Below are 26,943 nucleotides of genomic sequence, written 5' to 3'. Positions count from 1 at the left end.
AAACATAGTTTAAAGATGTTATGAATTTAAAGAAATTTGCCTGGGTGCATAAGGGAAAGGATAAAAGTTTAAAAAGAAAGAGTTAAGATATTAATGGGACTTAAATAGAAACGTTAATAAGAAGGAGGTTAGAATCACTGAAGTTTTGAGTTTGAAATGCTTTAGAGTTTACATAGTTTGAAAATAAAATCTATGGTAACAAATAATTCTAGGACTTCTTTTAAGTCTGTCTAATCACTAGCCTAAGCATCCAAGGCTAAAGACAACTTATTTCTACCTCTGTAATCAGTATAACCCAAAACAAACCCTTCAAAAGTCTCTATATAAGCTCAACAGTTTATTCTGTTCAAGACTTTTCTTGAGCATTATGGCTCTTCCATAATTAAGCAATAAATGCAGCTATTTGTTTTACAGTACTAAGTGACAGTCTTATCCTTTGATAGTCCTGAAGGTCTCACTGGATTCTTTTAAAGATGTCACCTTCTTTCTTCTTACTGATAAAATTAAAATGTGAGAAAAGAAAGATATTCTAAAAAGAATGTTAAACAAAAGGATCCAAGAATTGCTGTATATGAATATCCAAAGGAGAAATGATGAGAAAATGAAGAAATGGCTTCCAGGCAAAAATCAAATCTAGGACACTCTCAGTAAAATATGATCAAACGACAAAGCCAAAAATCTAGCTGTAATATTCTTTATTAAGACCTTAGGAAGACCAAGGATTATAACTTGAAGAACCATTCAGTCAGACTGCCAAGGCATCTAAAATGGTGCTGGGAACACTGGATAGCCCCACATAGAAGACTGAAACAGGATCCACAGCTTTCACCTCTCACAAAAATCAAATCATGCTGGATAATAGATTTAAACCTTAAATGGGAAACGATTAGAATTCTAGAAGAAAATGTAGGAAAGACTCTTATAGACATTGGTCTAGGCAAAGAATTTATGAAGAAAACCCCTAAGGCAATCACAGCAACAACAAAAATAAATGAATGGGACCTGATTAAATTAAAAAGCTTCTGCACAGCCAAAGAAACAGTCATGAAAATAAACAGACAGCCTACAGAATGGGAAAAAATTTTTGCATACTACACATCAGATAAAAGACTGATAACAAGAATCTATTTAGAACTCAGGAAAATCAGCAAGAAAAAAATCAAACAATCCTATCAAAAAATGGGCAAAGGACATGAATAGAAATTTTTCAAAAGAAGATATAAGAATGGCTAAAAAACGTATGAAAAAATGCTCAACATCCCTAATCATCAGGGAAATGCAAATCAAAACCACAATGAGATACCACTTAACTCCGGTGAGAATGGCCTTTATCAAAAAATCCCAAAACAACACATGTTGGTGTGGATGCGGAGAGACAGGAACACTCATACACTGCTGGTGGGAATGCAAACTAGTACAACCCCTATGGAAAGCAATATCGAGATACCTTAAACAGATTCAAGTAGACCTACCATTTGATCCAGCAATCCCATTATTGGGCATCTACCCAGAAGAACAAAAGTCATTCTTTAACAAAGACACCTGTACCCGAATGTTTATAAGCAGCACAATTCACAATCACAAAGATGTGGAAACAACCCAAGTGCCCATCAATCCATGAATGGATTAGTAAACTGTGGTATATGTATACCATGGAGTGCTACTCAGCTATAAGAAATAACGATGATACGACATCTCTTTGGTTCTCCTGGAGAGAGTTGGAACCCATTATATTAAGTGAAGTATCCAAAGAATGGAAAACCAAGCATCACATGTACTCACCAGAAAACTGGTTTCCCTGATCATCACCTAAATGCACATCGGGGAAGGATACCAATTGGATATCAGACTGAGATGGGGGGTGGGGGGAGGGGATGAGTGTATGCCTACATGATGAGTGCGTTGCACACCCTCTGGGGAATGGTCATGCTTGAGGGTGCTGACTCGGGGAGGTAGGGGGTGGGGGGAGGGGATGGAGGTATGACTACATGATGAGTGCCAGGCGCACTGTCTGGAGAATGGACACGCTTGAGGCTCTGACTCAGGGGGATGGGCGGGACATGGACAATGTATACAACCTGAACTTATGTACCCCCATGATGAGCTGAAATTAAAAAAAAAAAAAGATAAGGGAAACTCATTATAGTAAATCTAATAAATAAATAAATAAATACATACATAAATAAATAAATAAATAAATAAATAAATAAATAAAATACATAAGGGAACTGTCTTTCAGCAGTCTTGGCTGCAGAAGCCAAGGTAGATAACGGTTTATCCCAAAGAGATTTGTGAGTGTGGCTTTTATCTAATGAAGTGGAACCCAGTAAGTTTCACAGGAGAACCACAAAGTACTTAAGAAAAGTTTATCGACAGAAACACTGCTTATGTGGACTGAAAGAGACAGAAACAGTACAAAGTGAATAGAGGCCTTTGAATCCAAGGTAATTCAATAGGGAAAGAATAGTCTTTTCAGCAAAGTTTTGACACAACTGGATAACAGTTTAGGACAAATTATCCTCAATGTACACCTCACACCATGCAGAAAAATGAACTTAAAATGGATCACAAACAAAAACATAAAAAGACATCATCAAATTTAAAAGCATTTGCTCTTATACAGAATTATAAAAATGAAAATGAAAGCCACAGGCTAGGAAAAAAAATATGTCATACATATATCTGGCAAATCACATGTATCCAGAATATGTAAAGAACATTTATAATTCAATAATAAAATAAAATATTTAAAAGGCAAGGATTTGAATAAATAATTCATAAATTAAAATATATGAAAGGCCAAATAAACATATGGAAATGCAAATTGAAACTCTAATGAGATATCATTACAGAATCTATAAAATTGATAAAATTAATAAGACAGATGCCATGGTCCGAATGTTTATATCTATGCTATATGATTCCGTTCACATGAAATTTTAGAACAGGCAAAACTAATCTATAGTGACAGAAAGCAGGTCAGTGTTTATCTGGGGTTAGTGGAGGTGGGGGGAGGAATTAACTGCAAAGGGACAGAGGGAACTTTTTTGGACAATGCTCTATATGTTGATAGGATTGGTGTTGGCACAGGTATATATTCTTTTCAAAACTCATAAAACTTATACTCTTAACGTAGGTACAATTTATTGTATATAAATAGTTCCTCAATAAGTTGTATTAAAAAACCAAAACTGCACCCTCAATAAGGTAGAAATAGAAATCCATTAACGTGTGTTTCCTTGGTCACAGTTGGAAAATTATGTCATGGTTTCAGAGTGCCTTCTGGTTCCCTCTTATAAAACTTTTAGTTTTATTGTTTGTTTTCTCTTCTGTTTTTTATAGATTCTTGAATGTTTTTATGCCTCACCTTCAAGGCAAATCAACATCAGTGATGAAGCCTCATTGCCTTCTGTTGGTCTGCAGTGTTTTCTCCTGCAGCTTTGGCTTAGGAAGGACAAAAAGAAAGTTTGAGAATAAAAAAGCCCCAAACTCCCAAGGAAATAGTGAGTATTCTATAGTCATGGGAACAAATAGCCAACAGAACTGGTTTTAAACCTGTCCAATCCATCAATGACAGTTATATAGCAGTGGTAATAAGTGAACACAGAATGGGTTTTAAATCTAATTGATCGTTGACAATTCGCTTCAATGAACATACCTTTGCAACCAACAACACAAAACAGCTCTAGGACTGACGTCACCCTACTATGTTTGTATTAGCAACACAAAACACATTTCTAAGACTGACTTCAACCCACTGCTGCCTCTACAACTAGCACAACTCGAAACAGTCTTTCTAAAGATTGTCCATTTGCTTTGTTCTAGAAGACTATGCCCAATCAACATAGACATTCTTCACTTAGGCTATAATTTTGGCTCTTAGTTGCAGATATTAAGTAGTGTCTTATCCTTTGGCAATTCCCAGATCCTCTTTTGCAGATGGAGAAAATGAGGCATGAAAAATTTAAAGGGTTTGTTTTTAATATAACCAATGATCATATAACAAATATAACCCAGTAGGAATTAAATATCAGTCTACTAATAATAGGTCTGGTTCCCTTTCTCCTCCAAGATTCACATATACACTCATGTGCACACACACACACACACACACACACACACACACACATATGTAATTGACATAAATTCTTTAAGATGTTATAGTTACATAAATTAGTTCCATGGTTACTCTGAATCTTTTTTGACTTAGGCCTGAGGGATTCAAAGATGAATAACATGCCTCCTAACATCAAGGGGTCACGGTGTAGTGAAGAAGACAGCTAGGGAAAAAATCCCAGAAAAGTAAATGGAACAAACAGAAACCAGATAAACTATACTTTTATTCTAGATTCATTGCTTATTAGCAGTATAATGATGCACACATTACTTATCCTTGCAGGGATTTAAATTTTCTTGTCTATAAAATTTAAACAATAAAACATACTTTTCAAGATTATTGGAGAGTTAGAAAATTCATGGTAACAAAGGTAAAAAATACAGTGACTAAAACAAAAACAGTCTCTATTCTTATATCATCATCATTATTCTCAATAAAATAAGTAGGAAGTGGTTTATCTACAGACATGAGAGAATGGTTATACCCATTCTGAAAAGAAGGTAATATATGGCACAGGTGCCATTCTCATGGAGACTGGGTGAATAGGAATGATTTTAGGGGAAAAGAGGTGGGAGGAGGTGGTAATGAAGGCATATCTAGGCAGTGGCTAGAGCTACAAGTGTCTGTCACATAAACCTCCAGAAATACAAATAATTGTAATCAATGGTTATAGGATACATACTCTCCACTAGGCACTTTACTGTCATTAATATATTACCACATTTAATTTTCACAGTAATCCTAAGAGTTAGGTAGTTTAATATTGCAATTTTACAGATAAGGAAATTGGAAACTGGAGAAGAGAAAGATATTATAACTTTCCCCAGATCACAAACTATTACATAGTACATCTAGGAGGTGAACCTGAGTAGAACTTGAGAGCCTCCACTCTCACTCATTATGCAATAAGGAAGGTTTGTACATCAAGGTATATGACTGTTATGTAATTTTCAAGGCTGTTTTATGGAAGATAAGTTTCTTAGAAACAAATGAAGATATTTGGTATTCAGAGAAGTAAATTGTAAAAGATCCTTAATTGCTTTGCAATATGATTTAAATAATTAAGTAGATATATGCAGTGGATACAAAACTCAGTATAAAAATTCAGATATGCACATAATATAATCTTAAATTTATGTTACTCAGTTTATTTTTTATTACCAGCTTCTAAGGAGTCAGATCAAAAAAATTTAATATCCTTTACATATCCATTGAATAGACTTACCACTGGGTTTCAAGTGCTGGGGTGCATGGGAGGAGCCAGGCATTGGCCGTTGTGTTAAAATCTGTACATGTTGGCATCTCCTGATGTCAGCTGAGAAATCCATAATTCATATTAGTCCATGGATTTCTGTTCAAGCAGGTCGCTGGTTAGTCATCAGTCCTCCATCCAAAAGGCTCCTTCAGGTACGCTCACTCTAGGCTGACACTCATGGGACATTCTCTTGTTCCTCATCACACAGAGACTTATGAGATGGGGCTATCTATAATCTCTCATTACTTCTTGCTCCTCTTAATTTCAGGGGATTTTTGTGCTTACCCAATACTATGCTGGGGTGTGAGAAAAGTGTGTTAGCATAAGTACAGCACAGATGGCTGTTTGTCTAAACACATTTTGTCTTTTTCCTGAACCAATATTCTACCCTTCTTTGTTGGGGGGTGTGGTCAGGTAACTGAGTTTTAGCCAGTGGGATTTGAGCAGAAATAATTGGTACCACCTCCAGGACTGGCCCCCAAATCTCCAACCCACACACTCCTCTGTTATGTCCCCTTTTCTTGTCAATACACAGACAAATGAAGCTCTAGAGGTTGAGGTGATACAAGCTCTATAAGCTGAGAAGGACCTTGCTTCCTGAATGATAGTGCAGAAAGCCACCTTCTAGAATACCCACTAGGACTGTTATTGATCAAAAAATAAATTTCTCTTTTTGTCTAGTCATTACTAGATTAGGTCTGTTTGTTAGCATGGGTTAGTGTATCCTTACTAACATATAGACTCATCTGAGATACGTTAAACAGTGGTTTCTATTCTGTAACACTGGTGTCTGTGTTGGCCGTATGTGGGCAAGGAAGTATAAGTACCCCTATGCTCCAATCCCCCAAACCTATCTGCAGTGTCCGAATGGCCCCCTCAGCTCATCCAGGAGGGGACAGTTTCCCTTCTCTAAGGGACTCCCACTACTTACTTGCTTGTTGCTCCACTGTCTTGCTCCTCTCTTTCCCCAGCTCCAGGAAACTTTATTATTTGGGGAAGCCAGCAAAATAGACAAGTTTTGTGTTACTCATGAAATACTCTTTTTTAAAGAAAACACGTTGAAGAGACTAAAATACTATTAATTAAATATTTTATAAATAAGTAATGCTGTAGCTGATTAACTGGAAGAGCAAAGGGTACAAAGAAAAACAAAGATGAGGGAATCTGTGTTAATATTTCAAAATATTACCCCAGGACATTTACAGTTCTTTGTCAAATGAACCAAATAGCCAAGAATTATCTCTGAAGTTCTCAGTAATCAGCTTGAGTCCTACCCAGAATTTTGAGGACTGTGGTACTGGAAAATTATTATTATTTTTTGTTAATGAGGGATTTAGTCAATGCACAAGTGTTTATTGAATACCTCCTACATGCCAGTGGATGTTGAAATGTAATGAGAGACCAATAATCTCTATTTCCTCCCCAAATGCTAATACTCAGTGGAGAGGATTCATAAGATTTTATGATGTAGGACTCAGGTATCTAAGGAAATCGCCAACTGCCTTAAAGTCTTCCAGGGCCTCCCTCGCTCCTTGAACTAGAGCAAAAGTGCACGTATTCAAACTGTAAACTAGGGCACATACTTGGATAAACTATAGTTTTCTGATTAAATATGCAGAATAAATTCCAACACTGATCCCAGGTGATATGCTGAGTGTTATGTTTCATAAAATAATTGCTTACAAGTTTCTCAGTCACGATTTTACCTTAGTTTTAGATGTCCATTCATATTGTACAAAGTCAACTTACCCAGCTGGGGTAAGCAAGAAATGAAAGAGAGAGCAAGAAATGAAAATCAGATATGATTCGGAGGTGTAAATATGAGAATTGGGACTTCAATGCTGGAACATCAGGAAACTGAAGAATAGGGGATTTTCAGATGTCTTGAGAATTTCCTTCTTCCAAAAACCACTTAATTTTCATGAATTGGGATATTTTGAAGTTATAATCTGTGGGTTAAGATAAACTCTCAGCATTCACAAGTCTGGTTAAACCACAAGGTTCTGTCTTAAATGGAATTTCTGGTAACATCATGAGAGAAGTCAAAGTTGCACATGGGTGGAAAAAGGAGAAAATAAACAAATGAGGTTTGTTTATCATATAACCATGCAGGCAGGCAATCACACTGGGTGCTGGATCTGCCCAGCACGTAAGCAGAAATCCTGCAGAAAGGTTTAATGAGTCACTACTATTGCCTGAGCCAGTTTCTCCCCAGAGCTTTGGGCATTCACACCCCGTCATTCTGGGGAAGGCAAGGGGGAAGTCTGCATATTTGCGGAGAGTGTGGTTGTGATTGGGAAATACTGTTGTGGGAACATGCCGGTTACAATCGCCAAAGTACAGTTTCACCATATTCAGTCAAATCAATCTCTATCTGCCTTCCCCCTTTCATTTTTTTTTTTTTTTGGCCTTTTTAGTAACTTCTTTCCACCCATTCCTATATAGCTCAAGCTTTATTTTCCTTTAATATTTTTATTAATACTGTTGAACACTAAAAAATCTTTCTCAGTTTAAAAAGAGTAGAGGCACTTTTTGCTATTTCTCCCAATAAGTATAGCTAAATAGCTTAAACATCCTACATAAACCAAAAAACAAGAAGGCTCTCCAAGGTGGAAAGAAGAAAACAGACTGGCTAAGGACTGTGGATCCAAGGAATGATGCTACAGTGAGATCCTGGGTTTTCTTTCTGCCTCCTATGGCTTAGATTTGGAGCTACAGAAGCCAGCAATCAGGAAATGCTAGTAGGCATAGACAATAAAGCTTGTTTTCTCAGGAAAGCGATAGACTAAACAATAACAGCTTAACTGCAAAAAATAGTACAGAAAAACCTGCAGCCCCACACACTCCCAGGTCAAAAAAGGCTCAGTAGAAAGTCTAGGTCTCCACTCTGGCCCACCCTCCATGCCCCTCTCCTGCTGGGGTGGATCAGGGAAGGCCGAGTGGGGAGCTGACAAGGCCACCTCTATCACGCATTAATGAATCCCAGCCCACTCTGAGCGTGTCAGTGGCAAACAGATGAGGAGCCTGAACTTCCTCCTCATGCTGTGGCAATAAAGCATCCTCCCCCCACCACCCTTCAGTGGTGCCAGAGGAGGCCTAGTGGAGAGACAGAAATTTCCCCACTGCTCACGGAGGAATGAGTCCACCTCGACTCCTGCCCTGTGGTGCCAGTGGAGGCCACGAAAGAGGTGATAAGAAGACATTCTAGCCAGGAAGGTGCCATTGAGGGTAGAAAAGGAAGCCTGAAATCTCACCCCCACCCAGAAGTAATGAGGTACCCCCTCCTTCAACTTCCCTCACCCCCCAGCATGGTGTCAACAGAGGCCTAGTAGGGAACCTGGATGTCCTGCTCTTACCTGGCAGTAATGAAGACATCCTCTCACATCCCTTGCCGGCATCAGAGGAGGCCTCCTAAGACAGATTTATATAAGATCCAGCTTCATAGCATTACACACAAAATGTCCAGGATATAATCGCAAATCACAAATCACGCCTTGTACCAAGAACTAGAAAAATCTCAACTTGAATGAGAAAAGACAATGGATAGATGCCAACACCAAGATGGCACAGATGTTGGACTTCTCTGACAAGGAATTCAATAACCATTTTTATTTATCAGGTTTACTGTAAATGTTGGTTTCTCAGTGAAGGAGGGCAGCTCAATGAAGATAGACCTAATGAAATATAAACTCTCACTTAATGAAATATATTTATGAAAATGGTCACCCAGCACAACCACCATAAGGAAGCTGACAGTAATTAATGAAAGTTGTTTTTTAAATGAGACTGGAATATAGTTTAAAAATTTAAGACTTAGGGTAATAAAATATACCTGTCCCACTTCACCTATACAAATTATTGTGGCAAATGAGTTACATATTGGGGTTCATTTGTCCACAAGCATTTATTTCCATGTTTTTCCATCCCTCCCAGTCTCTGTACATGCACTCCATAATCGTTTACAAGTACCTAATTGCTTGTAAATTAGAATTATTCAAATATTGCCAAACATAATTATTGATATTATTTATGAAAATGGAACCTAGTGAAGACAAGTTACCATCAAACTTCAAGTTAAATAGTTAATTTTTTAATTTGCTCTGAGCTACTTCCCTTCCTTAAAAAGTTCTTAATATCTAGTTCTTTGAAAAACAAGTCCAAAAAGATTTTATTGAATTTGATAGTCTTTAAGATACCATTTCATTTCAAATGCTGTTTCTTCTCTCTCTCTCTTTCAGTCAATTTTTATTGAGTCTTTATTTATGAGATAATGGCATGATTCAAAAGCAATACAAGGCTTTTTATAGAATGTTTTTCCCTCTGAGATAAGACTATAAAAGTTCTTATAAACCTCTCTGCTCTTAAAAGCAAGATTTGGCAGACTCCAGTGGGGTTTCAAAACCATTAGATATCTTCAATTGCATGGCCACTTGCCTTGACATATTGTTCACCTGGTTTTTATTTCCAAGAGAAAAAAAAATTGTGGATGACTAACTTTTCCATTTAATGAAATGTAAAAGGATAAATTTATCACTTTCTACTATTATTCGTTTTATTTGGAGGCATGTGAATCTCAGGAATGGATCTTATTAAGAAAAAGAGGGTTTTCAATTTAAATATTAAAAGGAAGGAAGGAAGATTTCTTTCTTTTACATGGCAGCTCTCTTTCTTGTATTTGTAAGGAATTATTCCTTGTCTTACAAAACAAAACCATCTGACTATGTTATAAATAAGAGTTCTTGAAAATTGCTCAAAGTACAGAAAATGTAATTTTTCTACCCCAGACTCTGTAGTATTGCAGAGTTATGTGAGGGAGAGTACAACAGATTATAATTATTTCCAAATTAGTAAACCTCAAAAATGTAGGAAGCAGAAAATTACTTGCAAGAAAAACGAAGCTAGTATTTATAGTAATTAAGAGATGAGTAATTTGGAAGGGGACTATTTTTAGGAGGGAGAGTTCTACATTACTTAATTAGATAACAACTCTATTATAGAAACTTTAAAAAACAGTATGTGCTAAGCAGCCCATGCCCCACTCTGTGATATCTGAGACATCTACTCTTTCAACTACAGAGTTTAGACAGATACATGAAATGCAAACACTTCAGCTTTACTCATGCTGTATTTTCCTTTCTTCTTAAATTACAAATTGATTGTGCATGATTGGAAAACATACTAATAATACTTGGAAACTCCTAAAGCTTTTAAATTAAATTTGAGTTATGGTTAAGCCCTAGTAAGTAGATAAACTCTAGAAATCTTAGCACAAAAGTAAGTTCAATTTTATAATACATTCTTTCTCATTTTTAGGATCCAGTCATATTTCTAAATAATACACTGGGAAGTAGCAAGTCTTTGCTTCAATTTAATTCTTCTCTGATTGGTTCTGCAGCCACTGAAAACCAAACTCTGGACAAAAGGATTCAGAACATTACAAGGGTAGTATGAAATGACAGGATTTCTACAGAAATGCTTAAGGGGTCATAGCTGTCATCTCTGCCATTTGAAAGGAAATTTTCCTTAGTGGGCATACTGTTGAGATATCCACACAGGTATTAATAAGTGAACACGCCAAAGGAAATGAAATCAACATGTGTACTTTTAAGAAGAAGTAGATTTGCATATGTGTTCAATTACATAATTCAAAACGGCTCTGAATTTACCAGAATAGAAAGCCACTCCCTATCACCGATGTGGACATTTTCAAGCACATAGGTCAAAGGAACTGAGATAATATTTAGAGATATTAAGAACAGCTATTGCTCTTACCCACATAAATATGTAGGTCAAGAACGGAAAAACAAGCACCACATGTACACACCATCAAATTGGTATTAACTGATCAACACTTAAGTGCATATATAGTAATAACATTCATCAGGGGTGGGGCAGATGGGAGGGGGCAGAAGGGAATGGGCATACACACACATAATGGGGGCGGTGCGCACCGTCTGGGGGATGGACACGCTTGAAGCTCTCACTTGGGTGGGGCAAGGGCCATGTGCGTAACCTAAACATTTGTAACCCTGTAATATGCTGAAATTAAAAAAAAAGATCTCCTTTTATAACTTTCCATTTAAATGTGCCCTCCCTCCCTTCCCTTCAGGTGTAGAATTCCCTCAAAATGTCAGAACTCACTTTTATAACTTCTTATAGATTTAAGGTTATTTAGTTGCAAGCAACAGATACTTATGACATCCAACTTAAGCAAGTATAAAATTTATTTTAATGCTATTGGGCATCTTACAAAATTGACAGGAAGTCTAGAGAACCGGGATCAGGAAAAATCTGGAAACCAAGAGCTACTCTAGAGTTTCAGGTATCAGGTACTGCTTGATCATCCTGTCAAAGATAACTGCAGAAGAAATGAACTCCAAATACTCTTCTGTCCTTAAGTCCTGCTACTTAAAAGCCAAAGTCTTTGGAGGGCAAGCCCAATTTCTCCAGCTTAGATCATATGCCCATTCCTTGTTTAGAAGAGAAGAGGGCACTGTGATTTTCCATCTCACCTAAATAGCACAAGTTGGGAGAGTTAATTAACCCAATAAAAATCAGGATGATATATCAGTTGAAGTGTAGTGAAAGGATATTGGAAGGTGAAAAAACTTTTCCATTACAAAGACTGTTTAGGTCAATTCATTCCTTTAAGCACCATAGATAACAGCTAAGTGACAGGTGCAATATGCACAAAGAGTAATTGATTGTAATGGTTGAATGTCTAATAAACTTAGTCTCTTGTGGGGTATCTATGTTAAAAGAGTGGCACAGAAACTCCAAAGAAGACTCTAAAAAGGCAGACCTTCTTTGAATGTTCCCCAATGCCTTTCTCACGGCACAGTAATATCAACCTTTATCCCATCATACCAAAAATATCAGACATGATAATGTGGCATCCACTACTAAAAAGTTCTTTTGCCTTTCCAAGAAGGAAAAAGGAGATCTATTGACTGCTTCACTGAATGTGGGACACACTCAGAAAAGATGCCCAAATGATGATGAGTCACTATCTGAGTCATTAGTGGTTCTATGAAGAAAGACCACAAACTTGGTGGCTTCAAACAACAGGATTTTTTTCTCTCATGGTGCTGGAGGCCAGAAGTTCAACATCAGTTTCATTGGGCTGAAGTCAAGGTTCAAGCAAGGCTGTGGAACTCTAGCAGAGAGTCCATTCCTTGTTTCCTACAGTTTGGGTGGTTAATGGCATTCCTTTGTTGTGTCCATGTCACTGTAATCTCTGCATCCATCTTCACTTGACTTTTTTCTCCTTTTCTGTCTTCTCTTCTTCTGTCTGTCTCAAATTTTCTTCTGCCTCTCCAGGGATATTTGTGATTGCATCCAAACTCCACCAGACAGAGTAATCCAGGTCAATCATCAATGTCAAAATCCTTAACTTAATCATGTCTGTAGAGACGCTTTTCCCTTACAAGGTAACATTTGTAGGTCCTAGGAATTAGGGCCTGATATCTTTGGGTGACCATTATTCAGCCTATTACACGGCACAACCCAGAGAGCTTACTGTTTTCTGGATATAACCTAATGCTATTTTGTATTATTTTCCTTGAGAAGAGGGTAAATGTGTTCTATGGCTGAAAATTAAAGGATTGACCAAAAAGCAGCTTCACAACCAGAGACTACGTTTCCCTATGCCCATTAGTATACAGATGTAGCCATGTGACTAACGTTTATCCAATGAAAAGTGAGTGGAAGTGATCGATATTTGTCATACTGGGCCCAAGATTTTAAGAAACTAGTGTGCCTCCCAGTAGTCTTTTTTTCCTGCTGCTGGGTGGATTAAAACTATGAGAAGGGAATGATTGAGGCATAAAATGGAAGAAACTGTCAACCTAAAGAAGAAACAGAGAGGGAGACTCTCTAAAAAAATGACATTTATACCAGAATAGGCATTGCAGTGGAAATAAGTGTGCCATAATAAACTATGTGTGTGTTCAGGGAGGTAAAGGAAGACAGAGATTTTTAAAAGAAAAGTGAGAATCACATTATTGTTTTGAGTGAAGTGTCCTTGACTACAAATATCAATAATAACAAGGGTGGTGCCAATCCAAGGATGCACAGGCAGCTGCTGGGCAGATAACCTCACAGAAGTTTGTTTTTATGTATGTGTGTGTAAGATTGTGATGGTCTTTGTGTGGGGTTGTGGTTTTTGCAGTCTTTTGGGATAGTTCTTGTTACCAGGCATCTGTGTGTGAGAACCCTCCCTTCATGGCCTTGCCTAGCTCTTTCTATCAGGGTTTTTAACACAATGACTCCATCAACTTTCAGATTTCCCCTTTTTTATGAAGATCTTTCTTCAAAGGTGCTACCGATGAATCACCCTGTTATTAGGTTTTAATTGTCCCTCACTGCTGGGATGGATCTGTCCTGGTTTACTCTGCTCTGGTCCCACATCAGAAGGACATGAACTAGCAGTCAGTGTCAAACCCTTTTAGCCACATTTGACCAATAAGGGAGCTTTAGAGGGAATGACTCTCAGGCTATGTCTACCTGGAGTCCATTGTTAAGTTTAATTTTGTCTGTTCCATAGGCATTTGTTGTTGTCTTAAAGTGCTAAGCCAGCATTATTCTCTTAGGAGTTGTACTTCTGCAGAAATTGAACAAGTCACAGGTACAATGTTTACAAAGGAAAATACAAATTAAAATAGTAATCTCAGTTTGTATAATAGCTTTGAGCCAGGAACCTAGGCTTAAAGACAACCAATTGAATAAACAAAACGACCATAGGGAATTAGGTGACACCTGCTGCAACTATGTGGCCTGTTTTGTTATTTTGTGTATATGGGTTTCAACTTTCCCAGAGAAATTTATCCCAGTACAAAATGTGGTATTAGAAATAGCACAGACATTTTCTTATTTCACCAATAGATAGTATAGAACAATTTTATTATCTAGTATCCCATGACAGGGTTGAATTAAAAATGAGAGTGAACAACAGTTATAAGAGGGATGTTGCCAAAGTCATCACTAGGTGGACTAAAGGATTTCTTAGGTCAGGTTCTGTCAAGTTACCAGCAGAAGCTACTGACTGAAATTTTAATTACACCATTATCCTACCAAGTGAAATACGTAGGCATTAAGTAGGGTAAGAGTCTCATCACGATACAGAGTCTTGTTTTGACATCTAGGGAAAAACTGCCTGTAGTATAAAGCTACCAACTTTTCTTCTGGTTTGCAGTTTGAATGGCTCTGGTTATGGCATCGGGTGGTTTGGTGAACTTTCTGTGTTACCCATACATCAAGCTCATTCCTTAAAATTCATCCAGTTTCAGTTTATAGGGCTTTAGGAACAGAGCAGTTTTCATTTTTAGCAATTCCATGGAAAAAATTGAATTGAAGTGATCTAGACTACATGCAGTAACACTGCCACTACACATGGCTAATTAAAAAAAAAAAAAATCTTTAAAGATGGGGTCTCACTATGTGGCCCAGGCTAGCCTCGAATTCCTGGCCTCCAGTGATCCTTGTACCTCAGTCTCCTGAGTTACTGGGTTTACAGACATGAGCCACTGTACCTGCAGTCATTTTATTTTAAGACCATTTTATCATATAATTTCTTTCATACAAAACTATTTTTTAAACCTTTTAAATTTTTACCAAAAATACACCTTTAAATATATAGCTTTTTAAACATCTTTCTCTCCCATTTACTGATTTCTTTTTGTTTTTATTTTTTCCTAAATCCATATTTTGAAACAAACTTTAATTTAGATAAAATTGTTTTTCAATAAAAAACACAACTTCATGTCTTTTTATAATTTTTAAAGCGAAAATGTTTTGGGGAACATTTGTGTTTACAGAATTATATATATTAATGAGAATTTTTAATTCTTGGTAACCTTAATTTTTAGTGATAATCTAGGAAGAAAGAAATTTTGAACTGTCTTTTACATGTCAGTATTTTATAGATGAGAACTATTTCATAATTTTAGAAACATGTTTTTCCATACCATGATTTATGTTAATAGACCCAAATATATTTAGTATTTTTATAAAATTTAAGAAGTCAAGAACAAACATATATTTATGTTCCGCAAATTATGTTTTAGCATTTTATTTGGATATGACCCAGACATTTAATGAGTATCTTATCATGTAATTTAAAATAACTTTAAGATGAAAACTTAATTTATAAATGTTTATCGCATTTACATTTATCTAATTTATTTTTAACAATTATACCTAAACTACTTATGAAAACTGAGATATTAGACAAAGTCAGAATTTTAAGGGTTTTTTTTTTGTTAACCATATTTATAGCCTATGAATATTAAGTGTTTACCTAAGTAAGCACTTTAAAATTAAATATATGGGTATTTTGTCAATAATTCAGAAGTTATAGCTGTTTTTATTAAACCAACAATATTAAATTAGTCTTATTTATCAAAGAGTTACACAAAGATTATTCTGTTTTTAGGCTGGGTTGATAATTTTATGACCTTAAAACATATAGCAGAGACAAATATACTATCTGACCATTAAATCTAAGTAAAAATGTATGATGATAATTTTGAAGACATTTCTATTTTTATTTATTAACAATTTTAAAACCAGCTTACTTATCAAGGATTTATTAAGTCATAGGAACTAAAAGGCATTTGGCTTAATGACTACATATTTTATATATAAACAAATCAGAATAAAATTTCTTAAGGGATTTCTGGCCAAGTACACTAGATTTTACCACATAGACACAACATACAACATGCAAAAATACACATTAACCCATATGTACACACAAATAAAGATCTTATAGCTTTCATTTGAGAATTTTAGTTATGAGACAGTAAAACTTGGTAATACAAACTCACCAGTTTATAAAAGGATAGCTGAATTCAAGTTATATTTTCTGACAAAATGCAACCTTTTCACATGGCTAAATTTTATTTGTCCTGATAGGTAATGTGATGGAGGCTGTGGACCAAAATTTTGGATAAGGTAGTTTTTGTAGCAGTTTGAAATAAGCATCTTTTTACCATCTTTTTCTTTTCAAATAAGTTTAGAATCAAATATTCAAATATCTGCATTTTAACTAGGACTGGCTGAATTGTATAAGATAAACAAAATCTCCAAGTGCCCTTGAAATTTTTAGTAACAAACCTTTCGTTTGGCACTCTGGTTTGCTCGATTAGTCAATGCAGGAGAAGGATTTTAGAGATATTATTTGGAGATGTTATTTCTCTGAGTTGAAACATTTTTTGAAAGCTCTTTAAGATGTTTTTTTCTTATCTTGATTGAAATGCCCTAAGAAAAACGTTTAAGTGGCTTTTGAAATTAGCAATGGTACACTATCTTAATAAAAGTGAAAAAGTCAACAAATTCAGAGTAGACAGAAAATAGAGAACTTAGAAGGCTCTAAATATTAACTCTATAGTTGGCTGTAGTTTGTTTTAACAACCTGAGAGAGTTTGAATAATGGCCATTGAGCTCTGAATTTTCCTTGGTGTAATTTGTCCATCAGTTTACAAATGTGAATGAGAATGAACAATAAAATTCGAATGTATAGCTGGCTGGAGTCCCAGAGTGTTTGGAATGCTTTGGAATTGTAAGGATCTCATTCCATTTCTTATTAATCTCTCAAGAGCAAAGAAAATTTTAGAAATCCTATCAGGAAATATCAGGAGTTTATAGTGTTGTTTTAGATAGTGACAACCGCCCTAGTGGCTTTTAATTGGCCATCTTGCACACACCATTTAGAATGTCTATTTTTGCTCTTGGAAGATGTTCAGAAACAAGCCAGGAAAAATGAGCCAAATCATTTGTAGACATGTGTAACCAAACCAAAATTAAATCAAACGCACATAAATTTTAGCCCAGATGTGCAAATCAAACAAAATATTAAACCAAGAATGCATAATCAAAGTTAATTCACAAGAAAAGACATGCCGCACAGACAGGACATAAATTTTGTAGAAACCAGAATATTTAAACCAGAAGCCCTCTCCTTATATCAGAAAGGGCTTGCCAAAACAAAACAAAACAAAACTTTTATATTTCCAAGAGTGATGCAAGGTCTTTTATTTAAGGCAGCATTATAACCAAATCAGGTCCAGAATAAAGTAAAAAAGAACTCACTGAAAGGAGAGAATCTGAGAATCTGAGAAAAGACTGACCAGGGCAGAAAAGGCAACTCACAGAAACAGCACAAAGGGCTCCATCAGCATCGTATTCCATTCCAGTACCACAGCTTTGTCCAAGGTGAGCTCACTTTTGCTCCATTTCTGATAACATTATGTTAATCTCAGTAACAAGCAGAGAGGGAGACTGAAGGAAAATGATGTTTATTTGGGAATAGGCATTGCAATGAAAATACTCATGCCATAGTAAACAATGTGCATATTCAGGGAGGTAAATAAAGAAAAAGGTCTTTCAAGGAGAAACGAGGAATACATAATTGTTTTGAATCAATTGCCCTTGGCTACAAGGATCAGTAACAAAAGTGGCACCAGTTTGAAGTTGGACAGGCAGTTGCAGAGCAGATGTCCTCAAGAAGTATTTTTTCGTGAAAGGTTGCAATGGCCTTTGTGTAAGGTTGTGGTTTTGGCAGTTTTTTGTGATAGCTCTTGTGAGTAGGTATTTGCGCATGAGAATGCTCCTTTTATGGCCTTCCTCAGCTCTACATGCCAGATTTTTTAACACAAGTGACTCCATTTTATTTATGACAATTTTAGAAAACTGAGTCCCTTAATGATTGTATGGAGGAAAGTTTATCTGACAATATACCCCAAATAAGATAAACAAAGGGACACATACCTAGAAACATTGTACTGAAAATGGAAACATCAAAGACATATTAATATAGTTCTCTTTTATCCATGGTTTTACATTCTGAGATTTCAGTTACCCACTATCAACCATAGCCTGAAAATATTAAATGCAAAATTCCAGAAATAAACAATTCATAAGTTTTAAACTATGTGCCATTCTGAGTGTAATGAAATCTTGCACCATCTGGCTTCATCCCACCCAGGACATGAATCATCCCTTAGTCCAGTGTAACCAGGTGGTACACTACCCACCCATTAGTCACTTAGTAGCCCTCTTGTTTACCAGTTCAACCATCCCAATATCTCAGTGCTTGTGTTCAAGTAACCCTTATTTGGCTTAATTCAGATATGGCAAAGAGAAGCTGTAAAATGCTTCCTTTAAGTGAAAAGGTGGAAGTTCTCAACTTAAGGAAAGAAAAACAATTGTATTTTAAGGCTGCTAAGATTTATGGTAACAATGAATCTTTGTGAAATTATGAAGAAGGAAAAAAATTCATGCTAGTTTTGCTGTTGCATCTCAAACTGCAAAAGTTACAACCATAGTGTATGATAAGTGCTTAGTTAAGGCAGAAATGACATTACATTTGTGGTAGAAGAATGTTCCAATTGATAGCAATTGGGTTTGGTACTACTTGAAGTCTCAGGCATCCACTGGGGGTCTTGGAATGAATCCCTCCATGGATAAGAAGGGATTACTGTAAAAAACATCTTGAAATCATTAGAGAAAAAAGACAGCCTACCTAGAAAGTCATAATAGGCTGACTAATGATAGCTTGATAAAAGATTAATGATAAAATTTCAACAGTAACAAAGGAACCAAGAAAACAGTGGAAAAATCTTAAAGTGTTGAGAGAAAATACTTATCAACCAAGAATTATGTATCCAGCAAAACTCTATTTTTAAAGCAAGTGTGAAGTAAAGGTGTCAGAAAGCAAACCTTGGAAAGTTTATCACCTCACTATCACTAAAGGAACTTCAGAGGTACCTTAGTAAGAAAAAAACTGATTACAAGAGGACAGTTAGAACACAAGAAATATTGAAAAAAAGTGATGAATACATATGTAAATATAAAACTTGTCTGTATAAGTTAATAATGATAATACCTAATTTTGGTTGGTACAAAAAGAACAGAGATAAAATACCAGATGCCTAGAGTACATGAGTTGCAATGTTGTTGATTTTGAGCCAACTGCCAAGTATTAAATTTGAGCATACACTTTTAAGTTAGATTCTACCCAAAGCTACAGTGAAGACCTAGTTATGTCAATTAAAAGACATAACCAAGAAAACCACTTTTTGTTATAAAGTATATTTATTTTCATTCGACAAGTTAATGAAGCACTCGATTAAGCCAACAAGCTATGACAGTTGAAAGACAGAGAAGGGATGCACTATCTTATGCCTATAATTTTGCCAGACATTCTATTTCCTTTGGCTGTTTATTCCCAGCTGATCCTCTGTTCACAAGTATTCTCTAACCCAAGCAGTGTTAGGTCACGGTAATCTCATTTAACTATTTGCAGCAAGATCAGAGTACGCCAGAGAGAGGCAGGGAGTACAATGTTGTCCTTGTCTGGAGGCTGGCAGGCTAGGCATTATATGCTTAACTAGGAACCTGGGCATATTTGATATGTCTATTCGTTCAAATTAACTTACAAATGTCTTTAGACTTGGAGTAAATAGGGTGTATAAAACAGATGCCACTTGTTTAAAAAGTAAATGTCTAACAGGTATTTATCAGTATCAGTTTTTCCAGAAGTCTCCAGATTAGCCAATCAGGTTTCCATTAATGATGGAGTAAGATCCTAACAGAGGACACACCTCTCATTAAGCAGCTGTAAAACTTAGACATAATACAAAAAGAGCATGAATGGAAGCAGACAGGCTCTGCTTGTCTCAGATGGGGAATACACCCTTCAGGGACAGTCATGGAGTAGTATAAAGCAAGCACCTATTTCCACATCTTAGCGTGGGGTTAGCTGCAGTCTATGAGGCCACCCAGTAGTGTGTGGGGTAACTGAAAAATCACACTATATTTCTGGCTGGGGGAACCAGAAAACTGATGCTAGGAAAATACCACCTAAGTGAGGAAAAAACCCCTGAAAGGGAAAGGGCCAAAGAACTCCATACTTACATCTCTAACCCTGGAACAGATGAAAACTGGCTCCCTCCTCTCAAGTATTCTTCTGCACAAATTCCAGCAATCTCAGCCTCTGCGCTCAGTCTCTGTCTTCTCAAGTCAGCAAGACCACCATGCTCTGCTCGTGTTCCTCTCTGTGAGAGAGAAAGGATTTCTTAGGTCTTTCGGGGGCATCCCACAGTCATGCCCAAGTGTGTGGGCTTCTAGATCCTCAGCAATACGTCAGAGCTTTCTTAAAACCCCATAGGGACATCTCATTCTGTAATTAGGTAGTCTTCTAGTGCTTTCAAATATTAATAGATAAATGTACTTTATTTTGCACATTTATTTGTTGTTATTCACAGAGTATTGCTCTGAAAAAACTGATTGTACTATTTCCAGAAACAAAAACTCCGTACAAGATTTTCCTTTAATGTTTTGGGACAGTCTCTTATTTGCCCTAACTAGCATTGCCACCTCAGTCACCTGGATGTTAAATAATTGCCGCTCATTGTTTTTTCTCAAATGCCCTGGACGTAGGACCTTTCCCATTGAGCAAGTTCAATAAACACTGTGAACTGGGCTTCTCCAGGGAACTGGAAGACAGGTCCAATAGGAACAATTACCTGGAGACAGAGCTGTTTGGGGAGCATCAAGCCCATTCTGCCTCCTTCAGTGGTTGTTAGATGGCTGGTTTTCAAGGCTACCAAGAACTGGGATAAGGAGTTGCAAATGGGGCAAGTAAAAGTGCCATAAAGCTGCTCTTCTTACCAAGATTCAGTCATTTTTCCTGAATAAACACTCATCAGATTATCACAAGCCTTTGGTTAATTTCCAGAGTTCTGGAAAAGTTTAATTGTTTTTTTCCAGTGGTTCCATTATTTTTATGGAAGAACAGATTTTCAGAGGTCTTTACTCTACCATTCTAGAAATGCTGCTTCTCATATGTATTTATTTTGCTCTTCATTCTTTCTTACACCTCTGTCATTTGAGATCACCTTCCTTCAGCCTGAAGTGTAATATCATTTAATATTTCCTTTGGTGTGAGTCTTCCAATGACAAAATCCTTCAGATATTTTTGTTTAAAAATGGCTGTAATTACACTGCATTTTCAAAGAATATATTTGCTGGAAATTAAATTATATATTTAATATTTTCTTTCAGCCACCCAAATATATCATTTGTCTTTTACGATTTATCATAAGAAGTCAGCTACCTGACTTCTTATTTTGCTTCTTTTGAGATATTCTGCCTTTTATTCTCTGGTTGCTTTTAAAATTTTCTCATTTTTGTTTTTCTCTGTAGTTTATGTTGTGCCTGGAGATGATTTTCTTTGTGCATGTTCTGCTTAGATTAGAGTTTGTGGTGCCTTTCAAACATGTCCATTGATCTCTGTCACTAGTTTTGAAAGATTCTTAACTATTACTTTTTCAAGTATTGTTTCTTTCCTATCCTCTTGTCTCTTCTCCTTTTGGTTCTCCAATTACATGTATGTTTATCCTTTTTATTAAATCCCATGTTTTTTTAATATCCTTTTCTGTATATAAAAAATTATTTTGTTTGTGCTTCAATCTGGACATTTCTTCTAACCTGTCCTGTAATTCACCGTGCTCACTGCAGCCGTCTATTCTGCATTTAAATCTATTCACAATGTTCTTAAGTAACTGTATTTTTTGTTCTCCAAGCTCCATTCAGTTCTTTTTTACTTTACAGTGATCTGATGAAATTTTTCTCTCACTATGTAGTTCCTTTAACCTATTGATCACACTAATTTTAAAGTGTACTTTTGATCTTCATCTCCCATGTATCTTTTTCTAATGATGTTTTGTCATTTTCATTCAGTCATGTTTTCTCTTATGCTAGTTTTTGTTTGCTTTGTTTGGTTAGCTTGAGTACAGGATATTATACGCAAGGTTAGAGGAGCCCCTATCAGGGTCTGTATGATGTATCTTTGCCCACAGAGGATTTACTTTTATTCTGGCAGGCAGCTCAGCAAGAGGTACTAACAGTGTCAGTACACATTAATCTCATCAGTCATTGAAATGATGTAAACCTGGGCTTTAGTCCTTTCCAGTGCTGGTCTATTTCTGTTTACCCTAATTTTTAGAGTGTAACCCTTCAAGGTGTCAGCAAAAGGTGTTTTCCAAGGCCTCTCATCATAGATGGGTCCTGAACTCCAACTTTTGTTCTTCTCCAGCCTCTTGGCCCCATGATCAGCCTAACTAAGCATTGTTCGGCTTCCCCATCTCTGAGCTGCCTCTTTAGGAATCAGTACATGCACTGAGAAGAAAAGCAGCACCTGATGCTGAGATTATCTTCCAGGCTTCCAATCTTTCCTGCATTCAAGCCTCTCAAATCCTCTATCTTGATTACTTAGGTAGTTTTCCAATGGCTTCAAATAGATATTTGTACTTTATTTTGTACATTTGCTGTTTTGTTTGTTTGTTTGTTTTACAGAGAGTATTGCCCTGAAGCAATTACACCATTTCCAGAAATAAAAACTCCACTCAAAATTTTAGTACTTGACCCTGGGTTTCTAAATCTGATTTCTGGAATTTGTTTTTTGTTTTGTTTTTTTTACCCAAGGAAAAGTTGTTTCTCACCAGAGGATATAATTGAGATTTTTGTGAAATTCAAAGAAAATAATGCCACATCACAATGGTGGCTTCCTGATGCCATGACAGACAACCTTGATTAGGCTCAACTGCGGTGCTTGCTAAAGGCGTAGCGTCTTAGGCTCTAACTTGAACCTGCTGACCCAATCTGTTTGCAGTGCCCCAGAAGTACATTCTACAAAGCTTTTCTTTAATTTTTAGGCAAAGGAAAGACTGAGAACATTTGCACCAAGAGAAGAAACCAAAAAGAAGATCCAAGTATTGACTAGTATATTAGTTTACTACGGCTGCTATAACAAACTACATATTGGGTGGATTAAACAACAGATGTTTATTTTCTCACAATTTAGGAGTCTAAAAGTCCAAGATCATGGTGCCTGCAGGGTTGGTTTCTTCTGAGGCTTCTCTTCTTGGCTGGCAGATTGGTTATCTTTTCCTTGCGTCTTCACATGGTCTTCTATCTCTATATGTTGGTGTCTACATTTTCTCCTTCTATATGGTCACTCGTCGTATTGCCTTAGGCCCCATCCTAATGACTTTAATTACCTCTTTGAAGATCCTATTTCCAAATAGTCACATTCTGAGATACTGAGGGTTATAACTTAAAATATGAATTTGGGGTGGGGGCACAAGTCAGCTTATAAGACCTGAAGTAATGGATCTTGGCTCTCAGGAAGAAATGTCATTATTTCCATACATTGGAGGCCATTAGAATTTAGAGTTAAGCCCAGAGAGCATTCAGAAAATGATTCTTCAAACTACTACACTTAGTGATAAAGTGAAGAGACAACTTTCCCAGGGAATGTCAATCTTATTGCTAAAGTCCCTAAGACTGCCATATGTCCTGTTCTTTCAAAGGTGTAGGTGTTCAACATTTCCCTGAATCTAATGAGGTATCTCAGAAATTTTTGAAAACTATCTTTTTAAAGCTTAACATTATCTCAACTTAATTTCTTAATTTTTAGAAAATATAAAGTAAAAAATGCATTAACTTCTTTAATATGGTTTTAAAAATGAGTGATATATTTGTAACTTTATTTTTATTTTATTTTATTTATGTATTTTTGAGACAGAGTCTCACTCTGTTGCCCAGGCTAGAGTGCCATGGTGTCAGCCTAGCTCACAGCAACCTCAAACTCCTGGGCTCAAGCGATCCTCCTGCCTCAGCTTCCCGAGTAGCTGGGACTACAGGCATGTGCCACTATGCCCGGCTAATGTTTTTTATATATATTTTTAGTTGTCCAGCTAATTTTTTTCTATTTTTTTTTTTTTTTTAGTAGAGACAGGGTCTTGCTCTTGCTCAGGCTGGTCTCAAACTTCTGAGCTCAAACGATCTGACTGCCTCAGCCTCCCAGAGTGCTAGGATTACAGGCATGAGCCACCCGCCCGGCCATAACTTTTTAAAAAGAACTTATACCATTCCCTTAAAGATCAATCCACGGAGAGTATAGATCTTCAGATTATTGACTGCTAAAGTATCACAGGCAATGAATTAACAAAGGAGTATTAAATAAATCTCACACTACAGACACCTAATCTCTGGAGTATAGGGAGAGTTCAAGAAGAAGTTAATTATTTAAACTTACATAGCAACACATTTATTCAACATGCACTTACCAAATGGTACTGTATATTTTGTCTAGTTTAAAATAGGCATTTCAGTGGTTACAAAACAGAAACCAAAAAAACCACTAATGCATGGACCCTACTCTCAAAGGGCTTATAATCTAGCTGGAAAGATACTAAAAACATGGAATGTTTCATGGAATGTTGGGAATCATCCTTGTTCAGAGGTCATACTACTCTCTGAGTGAACTATCTGAGCTATGTATTGTATTGTCAAAGTAAACATAAAGATTACTGAAATTTAAGGTAGAAAAATTAAGACTACACTCAACTCCACTTGAAATAGCTGAATTTCCATCAACGTTAATCATTCATGATGTAGATAGTTGAAAAAAGTAGTCAAAAGTAGAAAACATTTTAAATACAGAATAAAGGTTACAACAATTATGGCAGATCCTACAGTCCTGCTTAACTTCCAAGACAAGTACAGTTTCTTTTTCATATGTCTACATAAAAAAAAAAAATCATAGGAAAAATTTTCTGTAAACATTTTGGCCATTTTGTTCTTTCGACTAATTGTGTAGTTTTATATTATTCTAGCGAGGAATAAAACACTGTTACTTAGTACATACTTTCTAGCAAAAATGTGAAGAAACATATAAAGAATTAAGGTGTTTATAACTGTGTCATCTTAGAATAAAAAGCAGCTTTTAAAATGAAAGTATATATATTTTAGCAAATATTAGCACTTTCTTCTTTTTCCACTATATATACACATACATACATATATAAACTATTCCCTAAATACAGTATTATGACACCACCTACTGGGAATTCTGAAGACAACAATCAAATGTTCTCAATATAACTCACTATCCTTTCTTCAACTATATGCATTTTTTACATTACCAAAAAAGCGATCAAAATAATGACCAACATACTGATGATGGCATAGAGAGATTTGACAACTTATTAGTAAATTTTCATTTAGGGAAGCCTCTAGTTTACCCATTTATCTTTGCTGTTTTGGGTACTCTCTATTAAACAGGATGATCATACCTAGATGAACTAGTTTGGCTAGTTTGAAATTGATAATAGACTTGTTTATTAAGCCAAATACTCATTTACTAACCTATAATGAGAGGTAATTCCTTGCAAGATGAATTTGGTTCTATTTTTGCATCAATATACTGGAGAAGCCTAATCACAGCAGATTGGGTAAACGTGTGGCACAGGCTGGTTCTCTGGAAGCAGAGATCAGTCAGCACCTGTGGAAACAATGGGAAAAGTAGGATTGGGTAGAGAGAGTCCAGTTGTGCTTATCAAAGCTGTGGCCAACCCAGTGGAGGACTCTGGGACATAAATGGTTCTTCATGGAGCCAGAATGGCCTGACCTTTATTTTAATTCATGCATCCATGGGCCCCTGATGTGGGAGACCCCAGGAAAAGCAAGCCCTTGAGTGACCCTCTGCAACTGAGGCAGATCCTGAAGGACCTGTCAGCAACAAGTGCTTGTTTGAAAGGGGATCTGGGAGACTCCTCTCTAAATCTAACTCAACACGGGATTAGAAAGATGATGTAAAGATAATTTCAGGCCACATTTTTGGGAAGATTTATTAATTTGATAAACACAATCATGTCTATCATACTATTTCTTTCAATTCTCCTTTCTAAAATTCTTCATTCCCTATGCATGGATAAGTGCCATTAAAGTTGAGGCAAATTCTTTTAAACATCCCCATCTGAAAGGATTCTTTATGCTAATTTCTACATATTTTATATTTACCTCTTGGCTATGGCTTATATAAAGTCAACTAAGGCACCATGTTCCTCAAGTCTAATACTTTTCATTTTTTATTTTCAACTTTTTTGGGTATAAATTGCTTGACTCACAAAAGATTTGAATTTGTTATTACCAGGTTCCTGCTATCATTATTAACCTGGAGCCACTTCAAAATATAAAGTTCTCATCTGGAGATTTTTCGGATTATCTATGCAATGTCAATTCCAGCCTCAAACCCACATATCCAGATACTCAGTTTGCGGTTGTGAATTGTTCCCTCCATCCAGAGTAAACCATGAAAAAGACAAGTTTATTTACTGTCTTCCTTTGGGGAGAAGGTTTTCTCCCATTTTCCTGATGATTTTGCCTTTTGCATGGGCCCTTAGGCTTTATGTTTTTCCCCTGCTTACTGGCCTAAATTAAGTTTGTGGGCCCAAAGATCCAGTTTACAGTGGGAGAAAGAAGCTAGTAAATTTTTTTAAAATGTAAAATTATGTAAGAAAGTTAATATTTACTTATAAAAAAAATTACAAAAATGTGATAAATATCATTAAATCCAGTCATCTCTATAATTTTTTTGTACATTTTTGTCTGCATCCCTTTGTATGCTACCAATTTTGTAATATTAATATTTTCTATGGGGAGACTAGAAAAGTAATTTATTCTTCCTTTTAGCACAGTTGATCAAAATGGATTCAGGCTTTCT

This window comes from Lemur catta, chromosome 1 (assembly GCF_020740605.2).
Source record: "Lemur catta isolate mLemCat1 chromosome 1, mLemCat1.pri, whole genome shotgun sequence".
In the NCBI taxonomy this organism is placed as follows: domain Eukaryota; kingdom Metazoa; phylum Chordata; class Mammalia; order Primates; family Lemuridae; genus Lemur; species Lemur catta.
This window is presented reverse-complemented; position numbering follows the sequence as displayed.